Source organism: Palaemon carinicauda, chromosome 20 (genome assembly GCF_036898095.1).
Source record: "Palaemon carinicauda isolate YSFRI2023 chromosome 20, ASM3689809v2, whole genome shotgun sequence".
NCBI classification, from domain to species: Eukaryota; Metazoa; Arthropoda; class Malacostraca; order Decapoda; family Palaemonidae; genus Palaemon; species Palaemon carinicauda.
Genome location: NC_090744.1, coordinates 96,825,853 through 96,832,427, shown reverse-complemented (window position 1 = coordinate 96,832,427; position 6,575 = coordinate 96,825,853). Strand labels below are relative to the sequence as shown.

At 36.6% G+C, this 6,575-nt stretch overlaps 1 long non-coding RNA gene across 1 annotated transcript; it reads left to right on the top strand.

Moving 5' to 3' along the window:
• The first annotated feature begins 2,130 nt into the window (after positions 1 to 2,130).
• Positions 2,131 to 4,132, top strand: LOC137659551 (uncharacterized). Its single transcript, XR_011047573.1, has 2 exons — positions 2,131 to 2,267; positions 3,949 to 4,132. It is a non-coding gene; the product is annotated as an uncharacterized lncRNA (long non-coding RNA).
• The last annotated feature ends 2,443 nt before the right edge of the window (positions 4,133 to 6,575 follow it).

The window sequence follows — 6,575 nt, the reverse complement described above, 5'->3', positions numbered from 1 at the left end:
GTTTTATTCAAATTTCCCTCGTGAGAACAGTTGAGTTTCTCAAAGGTATTTGTGACATATTTAACTCCTTAAACAGAGGATAGTTACAGTAGTCTTTTTTTAATGAGGCTCTTTTTACTACGAAAAGTATTGGCGGTAATTCTAACTAGATCTATTTTTGCACCCTCGTGAAACACCGGCTGTACTAAATTGGTTTTGAGTCGTTTAATCTAAATTGCGAGTTTTATGAATTTTATATTCTGTTCTCGAGACTTTTAAATATTTGTCAAGATTTTGCGGATGGTATGTCTTCACCCCTCTGTTTAGTTTGTGCTTGATTGTTAGGAACTTTACACAAACCACTGTACCGTTTTTTTTTCCGAACTTGGCAGTCTCTTAGGTATGACCTAAGGGTGAATGTAAAGTTTTAGACAAAGTACATCAAAGTAAAACTACGTAGTAGTAGGCTACTTCCGAAAATAATCGCAATAGTAATTTTTTGTTTGGGAACTCACTTAAAAACCAATTATTTCAACGCTTTGGACATGTCCAAGAATGAATAGATTTTAAAAATAGAGGGAAGTACAAGTATGCGGGGAGTTAAAAGCAAAATAAGACTGCCTGTGTTTGAGAAAATCACGCATAACTACCGAATCATTTTCAATGAAACTTTGACATGTTGGTATGTCACAAGGGCAAATCCATTAGATTTTGAAGAAAATACTTAAGTAAAAGTCTCGGTAGTTTTAATAGAATAAGACTGCTAGGTGTAGCTAAGGCATGTTCTGTACTAAGTGTTCCTCTAGTTTACTCTTTTGCATATACACTAATTTTCACATCCCTTCATTTTCTATAGCTCTAAGTTAAATGTATATCATCTTAGTAATAGTATTACGTTGAGTCTTTTGTATTATCATGAGGCCAAATTTTAATCTTCAAAGATAGAAAAAAATTTGTCTTGGCAATTTTCATTATCTGGTTCCCATATAGGATTTTGGTGGTTAGATATTCGTAATTTTAAAGTAAATTTTTACAAGTGGGACTATTTAAGGGATTAATGAATTATTTAAGAAAGGCTGTAGTATGTTTATTTAAATTTGACTCGAATAAAGTGGGTTTGAGGTAACTTTAATTAAAGATTGTATTCTTTGTACTGCATGATAATTTGCAATTCAATTGTCAAGAGCTCAAAGCATTGTTTGCCAGGTGGGTATATTTTGATTGTAGAACCCGTTAGTAACGAGTTTTATATTTTTTAATGTTTAAGTAAAATGGTGATATTCAATGTTGTGACGGGCTCATCTGAACTTGAATGAGAGCCTATGCTATATTTGTATTTAGCAGAAATCTCAAGCCTGCTGATACGTGCATAGACGGTACCATAGTCTTGTAAATATTTGTAGTTTTTCGTTATAAAATGTGTAACTGTAAATGCAACTAGAGTTTTGACATTAAGATGGAATAGTAAAGTGAACAGAAATATAAATTTATTCTTTAAAGTAATTTAAGAAGGCATTTGTTTACAAGCGCACGCTCTTCATTAATCCAAAATTATGCTGTCCTGCAGCTCTTCTTGCACAGTAATTAGTTTCTTTAAATTGAGGGAAAGCAGAAAATTAAAAGATATATTGAAGAGGCGAGGGGTTATATAAAAACTAGTCTGGTTTCCTTAGTAAACGACTTGGAACAGACTTCAACAGTCAACCTAACAGAAGTTCGTGATGCCAGCGTAAATTGAATATACCGTATATTCAAAATATATACTAAATCAAAAAGTTAGTAATTACTCGTGTCGCTATTTGCAAGTTGTATATTTTATGTACACTTTTTAGTAATTACTCCATATGCTGTTTTGAATATATATCAAATGTACGCTGGCATCACGAATTTGTTTATGTACGCTGGCATCACGAACTTCTGTAAGGTTAACTATGTCTGTTCCAAGTGAGGAAACCAAGCTAGTTTTTTTATAACTCCTCCCCCCTTGCTCAACATATCTTGACATCTCTTCCTTAACCCTCATTTAAAGAACCTTCTAATTACTGTACAAGGAGAGGAGAGCTGCAGGACTGCATAATTTTTGAGTGAATGGAGAGAATGTTCTTGTAGACTAAATATATAAATAATATTCATTCTAGTTATACAGAATTCTGATTTATTTCCAGGTCAAAAGTCGGCACTTCCAGTCAACTGTAAAATGAACTGAATCATTTAAATGTTTAGAACGCTTCTACCCTCAAGATTTCAAATTATCCTCATGAGTTACCTGTCATACAAATATTTCACATGTAAGTAGCCCTTGCTAGTTTTATATATGGTCATTTAGTGTAAGAGGAGCCAGTTTGAAACATAACTAGGCAAATTTGCAAGTTTTGTTTAATTCCAGTTAGGTTAAGCTCAGATTCGGTGAAATGTCGGCTAGAATTAATTTAACTGTCGTCAGATTTTGGCACGCAATTCTAAAAGTTGCAAGCAAAGGTTAGATTGTGGCTCCCAACATTTTATTAAAGACCACGGGAGAAACTGGTTCAAATTTCGATGAACTAGTCAACACGTGTAATCCCTTCCACACAGTTTATACAGCATGTGATTATATTTGCTGCCAAGTATGTAGCTATAGGGATCGCTAAAGTGTGGCCTAAAGCATGGGTAACTGTATAAATGAAGCAAAGTAGCAAACTAGTCTCGACTAACACGTGGTCCATAGCTTTAGTGATATTGCTGGTCATTACAGGTATTTAGCTAGTTATGGGTGAAAGCGGAAAGTGGCTTAGTGTTCGTGTAGGTTTTGTTAGGTATTTTAACTACGTGGTCTGTAACATTTATAGGTCTCCTGGTTCGCTGGTGATGTTGCCACATTCAATAACAAAACTTAATAGGTTAATGGCATTAATTTATTCAAAGTTTAGGAGTCTGTCTTGGCCTATTAGAGGGGCATGAATGCTTCATAAGATGCATAGGTAATCTTTAGATTTTCGGCTTATAATGAAGGCGGGTGGGTAGCATATGGCCTTTTTGGTTTATAGCTATTCTTTGTGTCTGTATGATTGTAGGGAATTTATCACATAACCAATAGAAGTATGTTATTTGTGGTGGAACGTGTAGCAATCCCAGTCACAGGTTATTAAATAGATCTGATTTGTAGATTGTTTGATCCCTTTTGAAAAGTTATACAGATTTATACAGATGGTATCTAAAAGTCCTATATCATTGGCTATAATTGGAATAAGAAAATATGTAAACCATATGGCAGAGGAAAGGTGTATAGAGCAAGTTAGATTTGAAGCCAGACACCTCATTTAGAGAAACTTGCAACTGAATTGTCTTAGACATATTTAAGAGATAAGCTCGTAGCAAAAATGTATACAAATGCCAGTCAATTTTGAGAGAAGCTTGCAATAGAAGGTTTTTCTAATGCCAGATAAGTATTTAGATATAAGCTTGCAACAAAAGGGTATTTTGTCAAATATTTAGAAGTTTTTATATTATATTCTATAGATATATAAGCTTTCTTGTAAGACTCATGTTCAAGAATAGTGGGATGGTGAAAGATTGTATTTCTGCCAATTTCTATGGTTCTTTCATCTACTTTATTGGTATAGTGGCTAAACATGTGAAAGCCGCTATGAAAACAATATTTCCCTATTGTGTTCGAACGTCGGAGTCGTAAGAAACTACGTCTTCGGAACTCCAGTTTGACCTCTTCGTTTAATAACATCCAATAACTCTAATAATTAAAATATACATTTTAAATCCGTTGAAGGAACTAGACATTTTGGATCCGTTAACTATACTATAGGTAATGGGTGCTGTTTTATGTGGTTTAACGGAAATTCCGAAGTTGCAGTTTCTGACACCGACGTGCGAACACAACCGGGATATAATGTTACCATAATGGTTTTTACAGGTGAAGCCAGTATTCTCATTGCAATAAGTTATTGATATTAATGAATCTTTTTCCCATTTCAGATACTACTTCGCGGATGAACGTGGAGAGAAGTTAAGAAGAAATCTTTTCCGGGGGAAGCGAACTGCATATGAAGAAAAAGCGAAACTGATTTCATGAAATAAAGCGAAATTTCACAAGCTGAACCTTTTATTAATAAACCAATTATGAATGCTATTATAAATATATAAACATGTTATATTCCGATGATTCATTTTTTTCCCACTGCCATTCTTTTCTGCTGCCACTCATTGATACCTCCTGCATTCTTCTTCTTTTCTGCTGACTCTCTGACAACTGTTACCAAAACTAGTGATGCATTCTTTAACAATCATTATCAACCTACACAATGTGTCTATACGGCTAGTAAAGAAGTGGTTTAGTTATCCTAACTGTTTTAGAAATTCCAACGACCACTACCCTTCCTTCTCTGCTGTGAAGGAAGACTTTATGTAGTGCCAAAGTTAACTAGGCTGCAAACCAGAAAACTACTGCACCACGAAGGTCTTGCTTGTATAATTGAAGGTAAAGGTCTGGTTTCAGTTCCAGTATCATCAGAATTAGATACTCTCCAGAATGTAAGTCAGGCAAGGCTAACCCCCCCCCCCACCCCCCACACTGTGGTGACCAACTGCAACAGTATCCTCCCCAGTAAACAGCTTAATTTCACGGCCACAAGCTGGGATAGATCTGCTGCTATGCGAATGCAAGGCGAACATGTTACCACTGTACTAGCCAGGAGGCTAGTAAGATTGAAATTTACACTTCCTGGCGATGAGAGAACAGAAAAATATGCAATGCATCCTTGAAAATTTTACTCTGATAGAATGATCTGACATCGAACACTGCTATCCTGCGTGCGGCGTCAATTGAGAAAAAAGTCTGAAGAACCTCGTGTAGAATAAGACACCACCCCTTTTCTGAATATCGTCGTGGCATAGCCCAAAATTTATAGATTTTTTATAAATTTCGCTATATTGCATTCAATTTCTTTCTTGGCTGTCATTTCAGTTTGCACCGATTTAAAAACATATATTTTTGATAAAATACAAATGCAGCACTGAGCTGAATTTGTAAGGTAAGTTGGCCAGGGCACCAGCCACCCGTTGAGATACTACCGCTAGAGAGTTATGGGGGTCAATTTGACTGGCCAGACAATACTACATTGGATCCTTCTCTCTCGTTACGGTTCATTTTCCCTTTGCCTACACACACTGAATAGTCTGGCATATTCTTTACCTCTTCTCCTCTGTCGTCATACACCTGACTAGACATTACCAAACAATTCTTCTTCACTCAAGTGGTTAACTACTGAAATTTAATTGTTCAGTGGCCACTTTCCTGTTGGAAAGGGTAGAAGAGACTCTTTAGCTATGGTAAGCAGCTATTCTATGAGAATAACACTCCTAAATTATACCATTGTTCTCTAGTCTTTGTTAGTGCCATAGCCTCTGTACCATGGTCTTCCACTGTCGTGGGTTGGTTATCTTGCTTAAGGGTACACTCAAGCACACTATTCTATAATCTTATTTCTCTTCCTCTGGTTTTTTAAAGTTTTTATATTTTATAGAGGAGAAATTTATTTTAATGTCTTTACTCTTCTTGAAATATTTCATTTGCCTCTCTTCCTTTCCTCACTGGGCTATTTTCCTGTTGAGGCCACTGGGTTTATAGCATCCTGCTTTTCCAACTAGGTTGTAGCTTAGCAAGTAAATAATAATAATAATAATAATAATAATAATATCATTAGGCAAACCATCCATAGGAAAACTGTCTGGTTGGCATAACGTCCTCGGACAAACTGTCCGTTGGCACACTTTCCACAACCCTAACGTCCTCGGACATACTGTCCTCTTGACAAACTCTCCAGTTGGCATAACATCCTCAGAAAAACTGTCCGTTGGCAAGCTTTCAGGTAGGCATAACATCCTCAGACAAACTGTCCGTTGGTAAAGGCTCCGGTAGCCATAACCTTCTCAGACAAACTGTCCATAATCATACTGTTCAGTAGGCATAACGTCCTCAGACAAACTGTCCGTTGGCAATCTTTGGTTGGAATAACGTCCTCGGACAAATTGCCCATTGACAAACTTTGGTAGGCATAACGTCCTCAGACAAAATGTCCTTAGGCAAATGGTCTGGTCACCAGATAAATGGTGGAATCAACATAAACGTAAATCATCATGTGAGTATATTTCCTCAGGAAAAGTAACCAATTCATTGTGCACGGTTCTCACCGCATGTGTCATTTTCGGAATGATCTGATTTGGCTGCTGGCCTTTGGCCATGACTTCGCATTGCCTCATTAGTTCAGCTTTAATCTCATTAGAAGAAAATTAACCTCATCTGAATTCCATTGGGATATCATGCGTCCAGATTCTCTCGCAAATGAACCCAATCATTACCCGTAAAACTTCACTGACACCCGCAGAATTTGCGGTGAATAAATGATCTGTCACTTCCACAGTTGATTCCTGGAAAAGGTTTCCTCATCACATTTGGCCCCGTGAGGCGGCGTCGTTTAGCATCGAAGTTTATTCGAAATCCAAAGTGGTTTATCATGTTTTCTGAAATATCTGGAATTCGCGTAGGAATTTTGTCAGTGTGATGTGCAAATACAAAAGCGTGCGAAATGGCTTGTGTCTATGTG